Source organism: Pezoporus flaviventris, unplaced genomic scaffold (assembly GCF_033815535.1).
Source record: "Pezoporus flaviventris isolate CSIRO_AGI_PZ_B2104156 unplaced genomic scaffold, CSIRO_AGI_Pfla_v1 ptg000002l, whole genome shotgun sequence".
Taxonomy (NCBI): Eukaryota; Metazoa; Chordata; class Aves; order Psittaciformes; family Psittacidae; genus Pezoporus; species Pezoporus flaviventris.
Genome location: NW_026892550.1, coordinates 21,873,867 through 21,895,027, shown reverse-complemented (window position 1 = coordinate 21,895,027; position 21,161 = coordinate 21,873,867). Strand labels below are relative to the sequence as shown.

Here is a 21,161-nt window from a genome sequence, read left to right as displayed (position 1 = left end):
ATCTAATCCTCTTAGCTTTTATACTTTCACAAACAGGGATTTGTTTGGCTAAAAACTTTTAATTAGCCCAATCACATGGAGCAGGTATTTAACAACCCCAAGGCAGACCCGTTTCAGACATGAGAGGTGTCTCACCACCAGACTGGGAGAGCTAATTCTAGGAGCCCTTAGCCACAGGCTGCAGAACTTGAATAACAGGGTCGGTGAGCGGCTGGCACCCAGTTTTTCTACGTAAGTGGGCAGCGTTCTTTACAGCTAACTTGCCGGTTCCAAACAGTGTTCCATGATCCTTCACTAGCTCCCCGTCTCTGCTCTCCCTCCAAAGCAGCCCTTTGGTTTGTGCTTGCACATATCAGGTCAGCTGTAAAGAGGGACAAGGATCTTTTCATGGGTTTGGTAGGACTGCCTGTGACCTGGTAGGTCAATGGAACAAATAAATATGTTAGCAGACTGAATGAGGATTGAACCTGCTGAACTTTTGGTCTTAGTAATTTGAATCCAGAAAAAAGGCTGCTAGAGCAGCATACAGGCCCTAACCCAGGAAGCATGGGGTCATTGCTGCAGGGCAGGGGAGGCTGGGAAGGGAATGCTGCTGCCCATGGGACTCATGCTCCTTCAGCGTATGAAATCAAATGAGGAAAGGAGTGGCTACCACAAAGCGGAAGAATGGACACCAGTGAAAAAGTGGGAGTGAATGCTTGCATAACATGCTACACATGTAATTATTAACTTGAGATTAGCTCTGCCACGGAACCAGGACCATGGCCGTGCAAAGTCCACTCATGAGCTTACGTAAGGGATTCTCAGGTCCAGGGTTTTTCCCGAGCAGTCTGTCTCAGCAAGGATCCTGTAGGGCTATGAGGAGCATTTAACACTGCCCCTCAGGCAGGTCTCTGGGGGAAACAAGAGCAGTAGTGTGATCAGCTGAGATCAGAGGAAAGACTATGAGTGGTGCTAGAAGGAGTACTGCTTCATTGCACTTTGCCAGTAGTAATGCTGTGTCTGTCACTGTGAAGTTTTCGTAACATCTGTGCCAGGAGTGATGCTTACCAAGTCACTCACATTGAGTTATTTATGGCCTATGTTCTCATCTTAAACTTGCTTTGGAACATTCAAAATGTAGTAGACATAATCTATTTAACTTTAAAGTTGCAAAGAGGTGAGCCTTTGACATCTACCACTTTGCAAAGCCCTGAATTTGCAAAGTAGTTGGAGCTCGCATAGGCATCAGATTTAACTGATTGACAATTCACCTGAGGTCCACACATTCTTTGCTTATTCATTCCTGGCTTTAGCTACTCCTTTTTAGGATGTCCGTGCTAACTCCCAGAGCTGGGTGGCCCTGCCTCAGCAGGGGAGCAGATGCCTGAAAGACCTGCTTAGTGAGCAGGGCATGACCCACTCTTGAGATGCCTTAGCACATACAGCCCTGTGGGGAATACAGCTGGCCAAGCTGTTTTTTACAGGTGTGGCTGTGATGAGCTGCACTTGCTGTAAACAGCTAAAAATGCCCTCCTGTCCCAGTATGGGAGGAAAACTAGGTAGCTGTATGGTGCATGTGCAAATGCAGTGTATCTAGTTTAAATGTATTTGGTCATGTTCTAGCTAGACTTAAAATCAGTTTTTGAAGCAAACAATTCTGATGAATGGATGTAAAATCAATTGAAAACATTTTGCCTGAACAAGACCTGCACAATAAGGCAGAATTTCCATTACAGACCACTTACTGAGAGAAGTTAAAATAGCAAAACCATGAAGTGTTAGAAGTTATTCTGTAGGAAGACAGCTTTTGAAAAAGACTGCTGTTTGGGATCATCCTGAACTTTTGGCTTTCAGAGGGCAACTGAAAACTCACAGAGTCAAGTCAGCTGGGTTATTTATCTCAGTAGGATTACATGCAGACATTTGCAGATAATGTTAATTATGTGAGTGCTCACAGTGCTGATGTTCATATCATTAAAAAGTCCACTTTCTGGCTGACTTACAGCTAACTGAAAGCAAACCATAATGAAAATATGACAGGAAGATGTGATAGGAGACATGATGTCAGGTAGCATAATTAAAAGCTAGTTAGTGCATTTTAGCTTTAACAGCCTAAGTTTAGAACACCAAGTAAAGCAAAATATTTGCTACTTCATTGAGTACCAAGATGAGAGCACACTAGCGATTAAATATTTGGGATCATTGGCCCACACTGAGCTTTGCATGACTGGTACATTCAGTATGGTCAATATCCAACCAGTGAGTGTGGGGTGAAGTTTTGCTGTGAGGATCTGCAGGGAGCCTGGGCAACAACCACATTTTAGTAAATCCCCTAATCCGTTGGAAACGAGCAGCCAAAACATACGTGTGATACTCAGCTTCTGGCTGTGTAAGCTCAGGCTCAGGCAAAGAGACCACTGAGGGGGTCTCTTTGATTCAGATCTATAAAATCCAGGGTGGTGTGGAGAGGGTGGTGGGGGTGAGCTGCTCACTGTCTCATCCAATGCAAGAGGTAGTGACTGTTAGGCAAAGCTGTCAGAGCCATTTTCAGAAGAAGAGGTATTTTTCATGTAGCAAACATTAGATCTGTGAAACTCTTTGCCGAAGGTGTGATAATCGCAGCAGGTTTTGCAGGAATTCAAGAGGAGACTTGGAAGAGAGGTCCACCACTGGGCAAACTGTATCAGGCTCAATGAGTCCCAAGCTGAAAATGGTTGAAGGCTGATAGAGGACTTACAAGAATGATCATATATGTTCGTCCTGCTCTTGTTCTGAAGGGCTCAGTTTGTGGTCACTGCTGTGGACAGGTTTCTGGGCTACATAAGGCCACAAAATCTGAAATAGTAAGACTGTTCTTTTATTTGGATGAGAACCAATTATGTGCTGGTTTCTGAGGTACAGATGAATTTGAGGTGCTTGCCCTTCCCATCTGTGCCTGAGCTGGAGGGGAGAGCACTGCAGGGGGCTGTGGTACCACAGTGCTTGTGGGGAAGTAGGTCTCTTCCTCACCTATAGCTATCACATGCAGAGGAGGACAGTAGGGCTCAGTGGCAGGAGCATTGCATGATGATGTATGCTGGCTGGGGGTCCAGTAAGGTGCAGGCTCAGCTCTCTGAAGTCATGCTACCCATATGTGCTGCAGTGTTCAGTTATTTACACTAGGAAGGTTTTTTAACCCTGTTAAACTAGTCTGACAAGGTTGATTTAGCCAAGAGCACCTTCTTTTTTTGTGTCCTTTGTCCCTTTTGTCTCTCTTTTGTGCATAGAAAAACTCAGAATCGAGCTCTGTGCTTTCTTTTATGAAATTAAAAGAATTTTAAGAAATGATCCCAAGTTCTTTCTTTATCCCCTGAATAAGTAAAACACCCATCACAGCAGTACAGCAAACCTTGTATTGTCCTTGTGGTTGAGAACATATAGCAGGAAACATTATACTAAGTTTAAACTAACTTGCTTCCTCTTTTACGCCATAGCAATGATGAGCACTTTGTTAAAGCGTATTGTATCACTGCAATTCCATTGCTTTAAATTCTGAAGCTGTGAGGAGGGAAGACTGACCAGCTCATTCTGGCCCACTGTGTTTTATAGGTTCATAACCTGAGTGCCAACATGCCACGGTAAAAGCAATATATGTTATTAAATCAGAAAATAAAAAATCACTCTGATATTCCTATAGCTTAGGAATTTGCTAAAATCATTCAAATAATATTTTTTTCATTTTAAACAATAAAAAATAATCTTAAAATAATAAAAAAATATTTTTAGAAAGAGCATCAAAAGTGATACTGCAGATTTTGTGCACACATCCATGCACAAAATCATGAGAATTGCGTCAAATGTGCGCACAAATGCCCGTCATTGTAAGCTGTGAGTTTCCTTCCCATGGCTTCAGGGAGTTAAACCATGTTTCCATAAGGACCCTTTTCAAGATCTGTACGTACCTGCTCCGCCTGGGATACAGGCTTTTAAAAAAAGTTTTATAAATACTATCTGCATTTTTAAAGTTGTACTAACTGCTACAGCATTTTATAGGTTTTGTCTCAGAGGGGATAAAGCAATTTATTCCTGATATCAGTCACATCACTTAAAGCTCTACTGTGAAGCCCTCAGATGACAAGCAAGCTATAAGAACGTGTCTGAAATAGTACGGCTACCTTGACTGTAGTGGAATTATGCTAATTTGCTTTAACAAAGAATGCAGACTTTTTAGGTTAAAAGAAGTTTCTCAAATCATAATCTGATATCCCAGACGACTCAGTGGGTTCTGACTGATATTTTTGCGTGACTGAGCACTGTATCGTTTTTCTTTATGTTAGAAACGCAGGCATTTAACTTGGGTATTGCTTCAGCGTCTTAGTCACAAGGCAAAAAAGACCGTGGAGACACAGGCTTCTGAAAGAATGTCACCAATAACATGAAAAGGCTGAAATCTCTTTTGAGCGACTGCCGTAGTCCCACCATTTCCTTCTTCACTCAACTGGAATGAAATCAGTTGATGATTTAATTTGCAGAAATCAGTTTCCTAGGGATACACATTTTTAAAGAGGCCATGCAAAATTTCTTTCACCTTCCTGGGAACATCATTGATCTTCTTTTCTTCCTTGCATATAGCACCTCATATGGGCCTACAGATTGCAAGGAAGGGATTTTAGCAAAATTAAGGCAATACAACCTCCTCATCTCCATTTCCATTTCCAGTGTGGAAGGAATTGAGCCTCTAGGACTAAACAGACATGGATTCCCTGTATTGGCTTATCCCATATGGTGCTCAAGGGATGCTAACACAGGGCATGGGACATCTTAGACTGTTTGCTCACTAGAAATAAATTCCCTCAGAATACCCACCAGCAGCTCTGTGGCTGCAGGAGCCCAGAAGCTAGCAGAGCTCCCAACAACCAGCAGCATGACGGGTAACACAGGCATGGAGGGAGCTTTGTTTGAACAGCAGTAATTCCTTGGTATAAGGTGGGGATTTTAAATCCAGCTCTCCTTCATTTCTTCCCCTCAGAGATACCATATCATGGGTGGGAGGTCTGCACTCCAATGGAGCTGTGAGCTGTTACTTTCTTTTCTGTTCCTTAACAAAGAGTGCAATCAGCAGGATGCTAACACCCAACGTGTTAACCAGCACATTGATGAAAATGAAGTTTCAGCAAGTGTTAATCCACATGCCACTTTTTTGCAAAACATCACTGCAGGCTCTGCAGTCCACAGTCCACAGACTGGTTCATAGCCTGGAATTTCAGGCTTATACATGGTGTGATCCCGCAGGCTTATATTCATCGTGACTCAGCCTGGTGCATGCTTTCTGTGGTCTTAGGACCATAAGAAAATGTTGATTCACACTGATGATTTATTTAACCTCAAGCAAATGAAATTGTATTCAACATATCAATAAAGTGACATCAGCCAAGAACTAGAAATGGGCTCAGTAACTGGAATTCAATCAGTGACCGAACCGCAGCATCTATTGTAATAGCATCTAAGTGTCAAATGCGCATGTGAAGAATAGCATCAAATCCAAAAGGTGCATTTTTTCCTCCCTCTGTGCTTCTATTTGTTTATTTAGATTGGCTAAGTTGCCCTCACTTGTCTGTATCTAGGAGTGACGTTGTTCCAACATGCCATTGCCCTCATTCCCGAGGGAAGCCTGGCATGAAGAAACACATCACCTTTCCCCTAAATGTTCTGGGGTTACTGCTCAACAAAGCCGGGGCAGTGTGGGACTCCCCATCTGCCGGCTGCTCTGCCGGCATCCTCCTGGCCACGCTGGAAGTGAATACCATGGTGGGGGAGGACTGCAGGAGACTGTCCTGGTGCTTGAACCAGTGCCCCAGCCCAGAAATGAGCTTGCAGGGGGGAATGAGGCTGGTTGGAGGTGGTGTAGGCTGGTAGGGCAGGCTCTCACCGGCTGCATGCCACAGTGTCTGCGAAAGACACTACAATAGCACTTCTCACCTTGGCCTAGACAGACCTAGTGTCTAGCAGGAGATGATTTATTATTTTCAGTGAAGCAAATATAAGTGGCAAATAGGAAGTTTGCAGACGCAGCCTTGCCTGGCCCCAAACCAAATACAGCAGAGACATTGCTCTTTATTGTGTTGGACCTGTTCTTGTACTTCATAGCTTCTCATTTTCAGACAGTCATGTGTCCCTACTGCCTACCCAGGCAATCGGTGAGGGTATGGAAACACTCTTTAATGGATTAAAGGATCTAGATACTTTTTTTTATTTTAGTAATTAAATGTGTGAGAGCTGTCTGACTTTTTCTAGGATGAATGGTGCTTGCTGCTGGACTCTTGGGGACAGTGTTTGGATTCAGCAGCTTTATAGGGACTGGTCTATGCACTAAGATAAGAGTCATGGTATATTGAAAACGTGGGATCTGAGCATGACGTGAATGGTATGGAAAAAGGGGTGGATAATGTCCTGGGTTCAGCAGTAGCAGTCATGTTTCTCCTCCTTGGTAGCTGGTGCAGTGCAGTGTTTTGACTTTCAGCCTGGGAACAGAGCTGATAACAATGATGTTTTGGTTTGGCCAAGGACTTTCTGAGCCTCATGCTCTGCCAGGGAGGAGGGGAAGCCGAGACAGGACACCTGACCCAAGCTAGCCAAAGAGGTATTCCATATCACAGCACATCATGCCCAGGAGGTAACTGGGAGTTAGCAGGAAGGGCTGGGAGACAGTGCTTGGTTGGGCGGGGGGGGGCGAGTTATCAGTCGGCTGGTGGTGAGATGTTGTATTCTCTTCCCTTGTTATTTCCTTTATCATTGTTATTATTGGTGGTAGCAGTAGTGATCTGTGTTATACCTTAGTTACTAAACTGTTCTTATCTCAACCCGTGGGAGTTGCGTTCTTTTAGATTCTCTTCTCTGTCCCTCTGGGAGTAGGGGGAGGGCAAGAAGGGGGGGAAGTGAGTGAACAAGCTGTCTGGCTGGGTTTAAACCATGACAGAAGAAAACCTTTAGAAGTGGCCAAGATGTTCAATTCCCCAGGCACAGCCATTCCTACGTTTTTAATGAGTAGCTGGTTAATGCATGAAATCAGATAAATGCATTCTATCGCTCAAATTGCTTACAATAACTTCCATGAAACCAAATATTCTTTGAAATTTCTAACTTTAATTGTCTCAGTGCTCCTCTTCAGAGCTGACTGTGTATCAGAGGAGGTGAAAATACTATGAGAAAATACAAGTGAGATGGAATTCCTTCCAGGGAAAGACTAAGCAAGTGTAAGCCATTAAGAGCATTTAAAACCTCACAAGTACATAACTGTGATATGAAATACTGACTATCACTGCTCAATACTTCAGGATTATTCCAAAATACCAATAAAATTTGGGTTTGGAATCAGGTGGTAAGTTGCAAAAGAAAAAACACAATCAATCATGAAAAAACCCTGTGTTCATATTTGCATGTTTGTGTCTGCAATACCAATCTCACACTGGGCAACATTGCCAGGATGCTAATTGTTTGTTTGGGTTCAGAATTTGATATTTTGATGGTGATAAATTGGTGATTGGGTGACTGTTAGACTGCTGCCTAGAAATCTTTCCTAAGGCATCTTTTAAGACCTTTCTCATAATCTGGTGATGCTTGGAGTCTTAGTAATCATTAAAATCTGATTTGTCATTACTCTTCACAATGGTCTGTAACATCCATTTAGGCCTCTGAATGTGTGTTATTTCAGAACAACAGTTCTATACCTCTATTCCCTCGTGTTTGAAATAATGAAATTATTAATGAAATAATTTCAGGTGTTTAAATCTTCACTGCTTAGGGGACTATTTTGAATCCACAAAGTCCAAGCGTGCTCCCTCAGCAAATCTGCAGATGACACCAATCTGAGAGGTGTGGTTCAGATGCGTGAGGGATGGGATGCCGCTCAGGGGAACCTGGACAAGCTGGAGAAGTGGACCCATATGAACCTCATAAGACTCAACAAAGCCAAATGCAAGGTTCTGCTGCACATGGGTCAGGGCAACCCAAAAAAGGATGGGGAAAGCAGCCCAGTGGGGAAGGACTTCAGGGTACTGGTGGATTCAAAACTGAAGGTGATCCAGCAATGTGCACTCGCAGCCCAGAAAGCCAACTGTATCCTGGGCTGCACCAGAAGGAGCGTGACCAGCAGGTCGAAGGAGGTGATCCTGCCTCTCTACTCCACTCTCATGAGACACCGCCTGGAGCACTGCATCCAGCTCTGGATTCCTCAGTGCAGGAAAGACATGGACCTGTCAGAATGGGTCCAGAGGAGGGCCACTGAAATGATCAGAGGGCTGGAACACCTCTCCTGTGAGGAAAGGCTGAGAGAGTTGGGCTTGTTCAGCCTGAAGAGAAAGCTCTGGGAAGGCCTTATTGCGGCCTTTCAGTACCTAAATGGGGTTTATGAGAAAGATGGGGAGGGACTTGTTATCAGGGCCTGTTAGGACAGGACAAGGACTAATGGCTTTAAGGTGAAAGAAGGTAGATTTAGATTGGGCATAATGAAGGAATACTCTGTGATGAGGAGGGTAGATTCAGACTGCATACGAGGAAGTGATCTTTTATGAGAGTGCTAGAGACACTGGAACAGGTTGCCCAGAGTAGCAATAGATGTCCCATCCCTGGAAACATTCAAGGTCAGGTTGGACAGGGCTCTGAGCAACCTAATCTAGTTGGAGATGTCCCTGGTGACTGCAGGAGGGGTTGAACAAGGTGACCTTTAAAGGTCACTGCCAAGCCCAAATCATTCTATGATTCAATGATTCTAAGACTTGGCTCTAGTGCAGATGCAGCTCAACTCAAATGCAAGCTGCTGTCCTCAGAAAGGTTTTGTTTTAAGCAGAAGTCTTGCAAGAACAAGCTGGTCCTGAGAGTCCCTCCATCTTGTGCAAAGGTTAGTGAGAACAGACTGTGTAATTCCAGTTTTAACATAAATCAAGTCCAAGCCTCTGAATTGTAGTCTGCAGCTAAGCAGGATTGAGACCCAGCCACCAACAGATATCTGCCTCTGAGCTTAGAAATATCACTTTTTTTTCACTGAAACACATTTATCCAGCAGCTGCTGATTTCCTAGTATTGAGCAGAGCAGGGTCAACTTTCAAAATACGGTATCTGCCTACATTGAAAGATTACAATGTGAATTTTCCAGAATCCAGCGAAAGGCTTTTGAATTCTAAAAACATATGTAGGAGTAAGATGGATTTTATAAATTGGGAGTTTGAATTGGGATTTTCCCACTAGCAGTACTGCAATCCTCAGGACAGCTGGATTGCAGATCAATTCTCCACTGATCTCAGAAAATGCATCAATGTGCTTGCTTGTCTGAGTAGGCATTACAGATACCCCCTCTTAAATCATTCCTTTGCATGGAGAAGCAAATCCACCGTGAGTGTTAATTGAAGATCTAAAAAAAAATAGAAATACCATAAAACTACCCTGGGAAACTGATCTACTGCCTAAATGCTGCAGCTTTCTGGTACAGAACATTCCGTTACTCCGTTCTCCAGCTTTCATACAATAGATGGGAACTGAACAAGCATAAAGCATGACTGGTTGTGTGTGGATAGGAGTAAATGATATCTAGTTTTAGTCCTTACCTAGGGAAAAAACAAGTTTAGCAACATATTTTGTTTGCACATGTGATGTAGCTGCTGTAGAGAGGATATTTCTGGTTCTCCTGGGCCCCTTCTATGTGAAGGTTTTTAATAAGTTTTTAATAAATCTGCTTGGGGCTATTTTTATTATAAACAGCAAAAGGGTTCATTGTTACATTTTTCTCTCTGAACCGTTACTCCTGCAGTGCCCACTCCTTTCACCCTGACAGTACCTGGTCCTCTCTCTCCCAGCCCTCCCTGCTACCTCGGCTGCTGCCTGTGCCCATCAGCAACATCGCTGCCTTTGACTCTGCACTGCTGTTTGCCACCAAGGGACTGCTGTGTCCTCAGGCCCCTTCAGCTTGCACACAGCAATGCGTTTCTTTCCTCCTCCTGGTCAACCACCTGCAGACATCCTGCTCGTTTTCTTCTTTCTCAGATTTTGCACTTCAGGCTCCCTCCAGCCATTCTGGGGGTCCCTCTTTTCTCAGCAGAGGCTGCCATTCAATGTCCCACATGCCTGTTAGTTTTTTACCTCCTCAGCCTCACCGCTCTGCTTCACTTCATGAGTTATTCTGGTCACAGAAATGCCCCCCAGCTGATCTTTAAATCTCTGAGCTCTCATCACGTTGGTTTTTCCATCAGTTCCTTTTGGATGGTTTGCATCTCGCCAGCTGCCCCATGACCAGCTCCACCACACAAGTAATTTTGGCCCTAACTTGCCTGGTTCTCTGTTGCTGTGCTCTGTTGTGCTGTCACCTCTGGCTTTTTCATCTTCTCTCCCTAGGTGTACTGCGTTTCTTTCACCTTTGTTCCGATATGGCTTCAAGCACCTAGTACAGTGGTTGAAGGCAGATGATCCACCAATTCTTCCTTCACCCAGGGTTTAGCTGTTCTCTTGGTTATGTTCTTCCAGTACACTATTGTTTTACCTGACTCATATGCATTTCTTTACAGCCATTGTCTGCAAATCCTGTATTTACTGCTTCCTCTTTCCAGTTCAACTGTCATTTTCTCCCTTCTCACAAGCATTACTATGTCTTATCAGTTGTCCCTCCAAAACACCTTACCCCACCCCAGCAGCTGGGTTACCCCATCCTATTTTTAATTTCCCTCTAGAAATTATGCATTTCCTCCCATCTCTTCCACACCCAAGATGCCTTCCAGCTGTACCCCACCCTCCTTTCCATCCATCACCTGCCCTGTAAGCACTTCACAACTCCTCTTCCTCCTGAACCATGCCTGTTAATTTCTGTGATTCTCCATTAACTCCCTTGAAGACCATTATCAAGTCCCTGACTCCTTTCTAAGCACCATCAGTATTCTTCCTGTTTTTGTGGTTGCCCATGTAGCTCCAGCTATGTTTTAGCCACACTGCTACTTCTAGGCACTGTATTCTTTTCAAGCTGTTTCTGTTTCAGGAAGCCTCCCTCTGCCTTGGGGTTATCCAAAAAGGGAGGAGCAAGAGGCAGCTAAACACCTCTCATGGGCAGTTGATAGGAAGACCACAAAGCAAGAGGCCCACTGTGTGTGGATCAGACCTTCATCCCACTCATCTGCAAATGATGAGGTGGAGGTGCTATAAAAGGCATCTGTGTGAGGGGTGGTTTTGGTTGCATGGAGGTAATTAAGCAATAAATAATAGCTTCAAGATATTTTAGTACAGTCTTCAGGAGCTGGTGTCACAGAGATCCGCATCAATACCTCCTAAGATTCTGAGCAAAGCAAATAAGAACAAGAATTTCATTCATCTACTTGGCAGTATCTGCTGGAAAGGCTGATTCAGCCCCAGCTTTTCCATTCAGCTATAAAATCTCCATATGTACTATTTTCTTAAGTATTATTTTAAAATAGAAATTATATAAATACTTATCTCCTGGGATCTATTCAAAGTAACTAGCTGCACTTGTGGAGTCTGATGAAGATGTTTCATGTCATCAAATGTTAGGTACTGGATTAAATGGCAAATATTTGCCCAGTTTAACATAAGTTGCTAAGGACGGTGTTAGGAAGACTGCTCACTGCTAAATGGCTACAGGCTAGTTTCAGTTCCAGTGTTAAACCCCACTTTTTACAGCTCCACATACACAGTCAGAACTTCCAAAGCATTTCAAAACTTAATGTGTCTTTATAGAAAGATAGAGAGATAAATAGATATAGGCATTATCTGGAAATCATAGCCCATTAATGTTTATTTAAGTACTCTCCAGTATAAAATAAACAATTTCTCCTTATCTTAAATGAACTACAGGGAGAAAAAAATATCATATAACAAACTATGGCTTATAATTTTTTAAATCATATACATAATAAGTCTAGTTAACCAACTAATTAAAATTTCCCTTCCTAGTCATATACCCCTTTAAAGGAAAAAATGAGTAAAACCACTATACTGACACTAGGATTGGTTAATTTTTGAAAGTTAAGCAAGCAACAGTCACAGAAAATAATAAATACGTTGTTCCAGTACATTTTCTACTTGTCCTTTGTGTCTGGCAGCACATCTGTGTGGCACATGGCACCCACTGAGAGGGACTCCAGGAGGACCCTGCCCATGCACTGCAGGTCAAGCATTGCAGTGCTTGAGCACGGTCTGAAAGATAGCAGCTGCCACACCAGCCTCCCTGGGAAGTGGGGTGATTGATAAACTCTTTCTGCTTTGTTGCTACTCTTGTAACACCTGTGCCCAGGTAATGGCTGTTTTCTGTGCAGGCTTATTGTGGTGCCTAAAGTGAGAGGTGGGCTCTTCTAGAAATGCAGCTTAATGCATGTTTTTCCCCCTGAAGAAGAAGTAATTCTCCACTGTACTGAAAAGCTGTCCAGCTTTGCCAGAGTATGTTTCTGTCATGCTACCTACACACCAATGCACTCCAGACACTGCTCTGTGCAACCAGTGCCATCCTGAAAGTAGTCCAGAGCAGATGTGTTACTGACAGGTACTCCTGATGCCATCAGTGCTCCTGAGGACATCTCCCCTCCCAGATCATTGCCAACCTGCCCATTTGTTCCTCTGTTCCTGGTCTGCGCAGGCAGAGACAAGGGACTAGGGACACAATGGGGACATTGCCTAAGTACCCAAACTACGCAGACCCCTGATTGCCCAGTGAGGGTCCAGACTATACCAGCACCATTGATGCCTGAGCCTGAGATTCTCCCTAGTCAGTAACTATCCCATCAGGGAAATCTGAGAAGCAGCTTGCCTGAGGGGCTTTTGACTAAAATCAAACCCATGGGGAAAGCACATCTGTGATTTTAAAAAATCGTGTTTCCAACATGATCCTTTCCTAAGAGTGGCTGTGGGTGGCATCGTGCAATGCAGGGATACATGTAAAAGTGGTTCAACAGCTATGAAGAGGGGAATATTTTGAAATACTTGTCTGCAGTGTGAAGTTGCTGAATTGCTGGAGTAGTGTGGCCATACAAAACACAGATAAAGTAAAAAAAGCAGTTCTCCCTGAAACCTTTGGATGAGAAGGTTCTGGAATACTGTATTTTTTCTTTCTTTAAAAAAATAAATTAAAAAAAAAAGTAAGGGAGTGAACAAGAAAGGTGTGATGGGGTGGTTTGTATTTTGAACAAAGCCTTTTTTTTAGGGGAGTTTTCTAGCCTGGCTAGGATTTTGTACCAGCATTGCCTATTATTTGCTCGCCAAGTATTTAATGAATCAGCTCTATAGAAACTCCCTGCAAATACTTCCCATCAACATTCAGTTTCCCTGTGAATTGTGAGCAAGTTTTCCTATGTATCTTGTGTATTTTTCAAGGCCTGGTCCCTCCAAGGGAATAGTGCTGACTAAAACTCTACCCAGTGAAACCGCCAGCCATACAGCTCTGGGATCAGCTAGCAGAAGCTTATTGTAAATAGTTCGTTTGCTATCTCTTTTCTTTTGTGACCCAGAGGAGCACTTTGCCTGTTCACTGCTGAAGACTCATTTTGCAATAGATGATGATCTACAGGGAATTTTGCTTTGAAAGCTCAGTACAAGATCCTAAATCATGGACCAATGGGATGAGTAGGTTTGGCAGGGCTGTAGCCCTTGCACCGCTGGCATGGCCAGGAGTGGTTTCTGCGAGCCCAGCCAGCCAAGCCCACAGCTGGAGACATGTCCTCATGTGTGCCATCTTCAGGCCACTGCTGAAGGGCTCTCTTAAGTCACACTTCAAATCTCTGTACGATAAAGATCATCTACAGCTCACAGTGATTATTTTTCCCCTCCCACCTGTTTCTTTTGCAGCAGGTGGTTGCTAAGCTTTCTGCTCCAGAGGAGGGGGCGTACCAGGTGCCGTACCAGTATTTCCTGGGGAAGTAGTTTCAACACACTTCTTAGGGATGGGTCTGAACATATTCCTGACAGCACCATGTGCTCAGTTCTTTACTGGGAATACAAAGTTTTCAAAGCCTCTGCAGAAGCCCCTCTGGATCTGTACTGTTTCCCACAGCGAGTGTTGCCATTCAGGGTGAAACACAAATGCATCTGTTGAAAGAGAACTGGACACAATTAAAACCCACTTGAGGTTCACAGAAATTTACCCTTCTGTTACCTGACCCCAATGTTTTAGTTTCGTTGTTTGACCTATGTGGTGTTAAGGCTGCTAACACTTTGTAAGTAAATCGGTGTTTCATTGAAAGTGCCTTTGCGCGCACAAATCTTAGGTGCTTTTTCACTTTTAATATCCATATCTTTTACTTTACTTGCTACCAAGCCAGTCTGAAGTTATACAGTGTCTGTACTAAATTAATGTTTGACTTTATGGTCTGTGTGCTATACAACCCAGCACCTCCTCCGTTTGTAGTAAGTAAATACACAAGTGTTACATTGCCCTTGAAACCTGTGCTCTGTGACAAAGGTTGTGCACTGAGAAGAGACTGAAACACAAGTTCCCCTGGGTCACAGTCCCTCCTATCAGCAGTGTGTTAATCAGAAACCCAACCCCTGGTTATCTGTGAATGTGTGGTGTGGGGAACTTTGGACCAGGTGACACAGGGGCAGACTTGGCCTCCTGAGAAGTATCTGCCTCTCTCCGAGCCCTCAGCTGTGAAAACCTCATCTCTGAGACAGGAAAATAAGGAGAAGCATGTTAAATTCAGTTTGGCCAGAAGCTGACCACGCTCATTTCAGGGACATGGGCAATGATACTTGCAGAGCTGACTGTGGATATGGTACTGTCTTGCTGTGTGACCTTTGGGGAATAACTTTATCTTAGCCTATCCTGGCCTGCTGAAGAGCCAAAGGCATCAATACTTCAGGGAAATGCTTCACAGTGGTACTTAATCCAGTTGTTCATGTTCACAGTGTGTTTTCATACGTAGCATCCTATGAAGTCCTATAAAGAGCTATCACTTTCTTACAAGAAAGAAAGGTATAGGTCATTTTTTTTTGGATGATTTTCATTTAGAGGTTAATCTCTGAAAACCAGAAGAAGGTTTCACAAGCTTGTGTGAATGAAAGACTGAGTTTTCACAAGGTGTTAGCTGTGCAGAGGTATTATAAAGAAGATTTTTTTTCTTATTCCTTGTGCAACAATATAAAAGAAATAACAATATAAAAAAAAAAAGTTTGGTTTCTGTTGTATTGTATCAGCTTATCTACAAGGACGTATTTAGTGGGAGGTCCCATCAAATTTTCCACTGTTCTATTTGTCCAAGGTGACATGATACAACTTTAGCTGTACCATAGTAGAGCCATCATTTTTCTGTGGTAGCTACAGCAGTTTTGACGGATAACTGAGTTTCCTTGCAGTCCTTTGGTCTCAGTGGGTCAATGCTATGGTTTGACTCTCTTATGCCTGTACCAGGCTAATATGCTTGCACAAATATTAGCACCGTGGAAAAGTGAGTGTTTGTACAACCTTCCCGTAATAGCCAGTGACCTTGTGTATGCTGCCAGGCAAACTAAATCTGAACTGGCTTCATAACTCAAGTACCAGTGTGCCTCTCTTCTACTTCCAAATCTCACCACTGCAGCCTCAGTTTCCAACCTTGCCAAAGACCAGACCAGCACTGTCATGACATGAAACACAACAGTGGTAAAAATCTTGATCTGATCCAGATGAGTGGGCAGCGCTCCTCCAGAGTCTTCTGTTTAAACTCTTCTGTGACCAGGAAACACCAAGTTGCCAAAAGCAGACCTTTTCACAGAAACACAGTCTCTTCAACCCAGGTTTTGCTGGGAAGATCTGAAAGATCTTTAGTGGAGTCCTTATCCAAGCAGGAGGGGGAAACAGGATGGGTGCACCTCCCCTCTTGCCCACCTAATGCACCCCTCTGGGAGCAGCTCTCAATACCAGGTGGAGCAAGACTGCTAGGAGCAACTCCTGCTCCTGTGAGCTGGTTAGGCAGGGTCTTAAGTGCAGATAAGCTCTTTCAGATAAGACTGTTCTTTCTGCCTGGGGGTCTCAAAGGTGATAGCCACAGCTGAGACTCCAAGCAGCTCTGTGGAATAGCAGGTTGTTATTTCCACTTACAGCTGGGGGATCAGCAAGGACCGAGAAGGTAACATGATGTGGCAAGTGTCCTGCTACAAGCCTGAGAAGCTGGCAGAAGCTGGGTCTCTTCCTCCATTGTGCATTCATCACATCACTCTTGCTCACAGGTTGAAGCAGATGCTGTAAAGCAGCTGAGAAGGTTTTTTATCTAGAGGGCATTCCAGCTGATGGCTGGGAATTAAAGTCTTATGCAAAATGCATTACCAAGTCTTGCATGTTGTCCTACAGCAGTGGGATTATATCTAGCAGCTGCAGGGAAGTCCATATGCCTTCTCTGCTGGTGTCAATGGCCTGTCCTACCAGGGAGTCACGGGCAGCCACCATAGTGGCCTTAAATACCAAATCTGCGGGAGATTCCTCTTCTGCCTCTCCTTTTCCAGGGAAAAGGAGAGGAAAATGGAGATCAGCAGGAGGGAACAACACAGCTGAAAACACCCACAGCAAACGGTGGCGCCTTGGAGAGCTGAGCAGGCTCGTGTGTGAACTGGACATGCAGCGCAGGCTGTTGCCACAGGGCTGTCTATGCATTGGCCCCTGCCGGCTTGCCTAGATTTTCCCGTTGCTCCTCCGCGATTGTACATCTGTGTCCCAGGTCCAGAAAGGGCCTCCAAGGTTGGGAGCCGCCACTGAGTCCCAGCCTCCAAGCCCTTCCCAAGCTCAGCAACTGTCCTCTTGTCCTCAGGGAGCGGCAGCGGCACCTTGTCAGTGCTGCATTCAGCTGCCAGCCCGTTTCGGCTGCCCTCTGCTTGTGATTGTTAACTTTCCGGGAATGGGAAGCCTCCAGTTAGTGCAGGTAGAGCTTTAACTCTGAGGCACTGCCAAGAAGCCAAGAGGCAGGAGCAGAGTGTCTACCTGCAAGGTAAAATGCTGCAGATTGCCTCTGTCATTTCTTTTCCCCGTCTTTGTGTTTAGGCTCCCTTTGCATTATTTTATCATGCGGTTTCAGGTCTTTTTGTTGCCATTTTGAAGTTTTAGCTGTGATTTGGATGACTGCTCTCTTATGACAAAGATTTATTTGGAGATTTATGTGCTCCCGTAAATTAAGCATTCCCTCTCAGCTTTCAGCCAGGCACGCCTTGGCTTGCATGCATCCTTAGAACAATACAGAGAAAGGTTATCATGACTTTCCTCCCACAAATTATCTATTAATAGCACATTTATGTACTTTTTTTCCCCCTTGGTTGTATGCTTTCCCTATGTCCCCGCCATCGCAGGTTTCCCTTTTGTATGTGCCTGGTTTTCCCTGTGGAGGGCAGGGTGGGTAGAAGAGGAGAAACGTTTTTGGCACTGTCTCTGCACCTGTGGCCCAGACTCTGCCTTCCGCCACGGGGTGTTTGCAGGGAGGGTGGGACAGCGGGTTAAACAGCCTGGTGAAACATTGACCCAAGCGAGCAGCATAGGCGACAGAGCTGCTGAGCTGCCCAGAGAGGCAGGCAGCGGGACCCAGCACCCACAGGAGCACGCCGGCTTCTCCCCAGGTACCGATTTCCACTTCAGTCTTCCCAGCTGTGAGAGGCAGAAGGGCAATGGTGCTTGTTTCTAAGGTTTGCCAAAGGTTTTCTCCCTAGAAGTTGGAAGAAGGGCTAGCATTGCTATTTTGCGGTTTTCTTGCATCAACTGTAGTTGACTGGATGGTTCATCTAAAGCAGGGGTTGATTAACCCATGCTTGATTGGCTGGTTGTTTTGGTTTTGTTGTATCTTCAAGCAAACCAACAGAATTAATGCACAGTTGCATTTGAACACTTCATGGTTTTCTAATAAAACTCAAACCAGCTGGCTTCTGCTCATCTTCTAACTGAAGAGAAGGAACAGGAGTCAGAGTTTCTAGTGGGAATGCATAACCCAGTTATTGCAACAGGGATGTGGGTAGTGACTCATGCTGAAAAATACTCGCTGATTTTTGAACGAGCTCTGCAAAAATAGGCTAAGTGACTAATTTTTTCAAGACTTTTTCCATGTTCCAAGACAATAGACACAGAAAAAATACCAGGATTGAAGTTCCTGGTATGCATATGCTGCTAAGAGATGTGAAGCTGAATAGATTCAAATAATTATTGGAATTTTAAGTTTGCTCAGTGACTGAATCTTTCTACCAGATGATGAAAGCTCACTCATTCATGCAGAAGCCATCCTCTGTGTGTGCTTTGCTGGTATGGATGTGTCTTTATTACATATGGTGACCCCCCCAGAAATGACCTTTACATCCCAAATAACTGCCAAGTAATACTGAAGAGGGCTCTGTGTGAAGTGATTGATACGTAGTCAGTATTCACAATCTACTTACAGTATGTTTTGTGTGCAAAATAAAAGTAAGAAGGGGATTTTTTCCTAATTTGTGGCTTCCATTTTGTCAGTGTTGATTCCTAGCTGTGCTTCCTGCTCGCTTCAATCCTCCCTGATGTGGCAGAGATTTTCTTGATGTGTTTGCTAACTGGGCTTGTACATGACATGCTATTTATGCTTAGTAAACGCTCAGTGGTGTTAGGCGTTACTGAAGTGTGGCAACACTTTTACTTTATGAAAAGTACTGTAAGTGCAGTTTCAGTTCTTAGCAGTACTAGAAGTCCTAGAACAAAGCGCAGGGAAAAAAAAATACGGGAGAGCAAAGCGACTAGATCCCCACAAGTGTCTGCTTTAAAGGACTGAAATATGATTCAAGAGACATTTTGGTAAAAGCTGCACCATAGTTTCAGTATTCACAGACGTAGAGTATGACCATGACTAAAACCTGTGATTTTCATATGTGTCGTGTCTGATGTGTAATTCTTACCCTCCGCTCCCACGAATGGTGGTTCCAGTATTTAGCAGTATGTTAGACTGATGTAGAAGTTTCTTTTGCAGTAACTAAAGAGGTCAAATCTTATCTCGGAGCTCATAGGGCCTGAATTTTAAAAAATAAATATCTAAAATGAAAGACAGTGGTGACAATGTTATCTTGTCTGCTTTCATACAAAGATAAGGCTCTAGTTGGTGACTATGAGGCAGATTATGTAGCTTAAATTGAAGAAGTAGGACTGTTGACAAAATCTGCTCAGTCTTTTGAATCCTGTTTGCACTATGGAGGACTTCTTTCAATGCCATCCCCTTTCTGTCTATGAATCAACGAGTCATTAACAGTGTCAGATAGACAGATTTCAGGGCAAGGGGGTTGTAAATATCTGTAAATTATGGGCAAGTTAAATTGTTTCACTAAATAATAACATACGATTACATGCTAAAAAAAAACCAGCAGGTTTCATTCCATGCACTTGATTTCCAGCACAGCTGTTTACCAAGTTTCAGTTGGTTAAACCTGTGTACATATGCTGAAAGGACCAGGGCTGCACAGGGATCACGAGGGCAGTCTGCTCTGCAAAATCTTTTTCTGTATATAGAAGGTGGAAAAGACCAAGAATAATGCCTAGCCAGGGCTGGTTAGAGAGTCACTAGTTAAAAAGAAGTCTTCCTTCACCTTGAAAGGCAGTCCCTGTAAAATAGGCATTACTGCTAGACCTATGCAAAATAAAATATCTCGGATCCTACAAATCTTCCAAAATTCCAATTTATATTTGAACCACAAATGACCATATTAAAGGGATATATTAAAATGGGAATAATCTCTTCAAGTACTTTGGAAGGGCGTGATTCTCTTAATAGAGATATTTGGATGGCCGAATATTTGAATGGCAAGAAAAGAGAAACCCTGCCAAAAAAAACCCCACCACAACCAACTCACACAGCCAGGATTGCAGAAGAATAACAAGGGCATGGCAAAACTCTGCTGTCTTCCCCCCAGATAGTGCCAGAGGAGTTCCCAGCTTGGTCATGTGCACCGGGCCCTGCATGCTGAGCAGTGCCCTTGCAGAGGCAGGAGTAGCCTGGGTCCCCTCTCTCTGCAGGAGGGGACAGGGCTGTCACTGAGAAGGTGCCATGAGGAGCATCCAGGCTGTGAGCTCAGTGACCTCATGAACTCAAGCACTTGTTCCAGCAGCTTTCATTTGTTTATTGTACTTGTTTGTGTAGCAGCCATCACACCACTGGTGAGATGTTGCAATCACTTTCCTTGACTCCCCCTTTGCAAAGACAGCAAATCACCTGGATCACATTGGTTGCTTGGGGTCTGCTGTGCTGGACCTCTTTGTTCAAGACCATACCCTGAGTGGAGACTTCCACAGATACTATTTTTTATCCCTGACACAGCACTTGAATAAGGCCATTGCAGGTGCTTTGGGATTGAGACAGAAGAGCAAATGGCCGTGTGGTCTCTGGCAGTCTCATTCCTTCTATGAAGATGAAGCTCCCTGCTTTTCCTTCTGAATATTGGAAAATATTTTCTGTAGCTGTCCAGTTGTAAAACACCCACACGACCTTTGTGTTACTTTGGAAGCAATTTAAAATATTTAAATGTGAAACATTAGCATTTAAGTAGTTTATTTCCTTAAGGCAGAAGTATGAATTTCACTGGGTCTATTATAAGAGTTTTCTGAGGGAAATTATTTACCTTTTCAGAGCCAGCTGCACATATTTATGTGACAATAGGCTGGTTTTCCTCTTTCTGTTGCAGTGAATGAAATGATCAGGTAAAATGCAAGCCTTAAAGGACAGTGATTAGAGGCAAGTAAACTTACCCTTGCTCATTTCCAGCTCAGCATAAGTTGTAGCGATGCATTGAATTCCCAGCTTTTCAATTTTGTTAAAATAACGCAAAGCGTTAACCTGTAAATTGCAGCTGAATATGAAACATAATTTTTGCAAAATGAAGTAACTTTAATTATTTTAATTGCCAAAATTATTTTCTGCTGGATGCATGTATATGCAGTTCCCAGTGATGTCAATGAGAAACAAATGCTTAGATCTTGATTTAGTTTTTAGTTCTTTGCAAGGTGTACTTTCGATTAGAATATTTCTTTATGCAATTTGTTGCTTTCAGTAATAACTTTCAGAACTTTCATCTCATCAGAAGTCAGGTGTCACACAGATCAGAGTGCATTATATAGCTGACGATTAAACATACATATCCAAATGAATGGCAGCCTGCCCTCCCCTCCCCGGTGCTGGGTCCCTTTACTTCCAAAGTTTAACAACAGCTGTCAGTATCAAACAGTATTTGCTTACACACTGGAAGGCAAAAATAGAAAT

The 21,161-nt window shown here is 43.7% G+C and overlaps 1 protein-coding gene across 4 annotated transcripts in view; it reads left to right on the top strand.

Annotated features, from left to right (window-relative positions):
• RBM47 (RNA binding motif protein 47) overlaps nucleotides 1–21,161 on the top strand; it is an 80,398-nt gene that overhangs the window by 18,477 nt on the left and 40,760 nt on the right. The window contains exons 1-2 of one of the 4 annotated variants that reach the window (XM_061471418.1): nucleotides 16,863–16,901; nucleotides 17,257–17,520. The exons of 2 other annotated variants lie outside the window; for them this stretch is intronic. The gene's annotated coding sequence lies outside the window, so the exon portion shown is untranslated. Of the gene's footprint in view, nucleotides 1–16,763; nucleotides 16,902–17,256; nucleotides 17,521–21,161 lie in introns of those variants that run through there. One more of the 4 variants, XM_061471422.1, reaches the window with a different exon arrangement.